Here is a 1,185-nt window from a genome sequence, read left to right as displayed (position 1 = left end):
TTCCTATGGTCAGAGGAACAGGAAGGAGCGTTCAATGAAACTGAAACGTCTGCTAAACCCAGTAATCCCATATTGAAAATGTTCAACCAAAACTCGCCGATTACCGAGGTGCATACTGACGCTTGTGCTGACGGGTTGGCAGGTATGTTACTTCAAGGGGACACAGATAAGATGTTACACTTAGTCTACTGTGTGAGTAAGAAGACCACTCCGGTAGAGCGCCATTATCATTCGAGTCGTTTGGAGTTGATGGCAATCGTGTGGACTCTAGAAAGGCTACGCTCGTTTTTGTTGGGCAGAAGATTCACAATTTTTACTGACTGTCAAGCATTGATTTACCTGAACGAATATAAAACCACAAAACATCAGATCGCACGATGGTTTGATCGGTTACAGGAGTTTGATTTTGAAGTAAGGTACCGGCCTGGTCCACAAATGAGCCATGTAGACGCTCTAAGCAGGGCACCAGTGGAAGAAGCAGACACTTTGGAGAGTCAAGAGCATGATGCTCACCCTCAAGCCTTCACATTAATCACTTTGTCAGAGAGAGTATTATATATGCAACAAGGTGATGCGCACACTCGTGAAGTCATTAGAGTTTTGATGATGGATGAGAGAGAACGAAGCAAGGGAGAAAACGGATCAGTCAACGGGTTCAAGTTGCATAATGGAATACTGTATCGTACAGTGAAAGGAAGAGACCTGTTCGTTGTACCAAAGTCTATGCGAAAGGGATTGGTGATTGCTGCTCATGATTTGTCAGGACACTTTGCAGTTGATCGCACAATTCAAAAGCTACAGAAGGACTATTGGTTTGCAAACATGAGGAGGTACGTCAGACAGCATATCAGGATGTGTATAGACTGCTTAGTGTGCAAGAAGCCGGGCGGCAAGAAGTCAGGGTTTTTGCATCCTATACCGCCAGGGGTTCGCCCCTATGCAGTAGTACATGTGGATCATGTTGGACCATTTGAAACTACGACAAAAATGAACAAGTATATCCTCGTGGTGATTGATAACTTGACCAAATATGTGCATTTGTATCCGACCAGGAGTACAACGACACAAGAGGTCATTAAGAACCTATCAGAGTTAATAAAGGTACGAGGTGCACCAGACCGAATTATTTCAGACCGAGGTACTGGCTTCACTTCGAAACGTTTTGAGGAGTTTGCCAGGTTCCAT

This window comes from Acyrthosiphon pisum, chromosome X (assembly GCF_005508785.2).
Source record: "Acyrthosiphon pisum isolate AL4f chromosome X, pea_aphid_22Mar2018_4r6ur, whole genome shotgun sequence".
Taxonomy (NCBI): Eukaryota; Metazoa; Arthropoda; class Insecta; order Hemiptera; family Aphididae; genus Acyrthosiphon; species Acyrthosiphon pisum.
The sequence above is the reverse complement of the archived record's forward strand: the minus strand, read 5'-3'. Positions refer to the sequence as shown.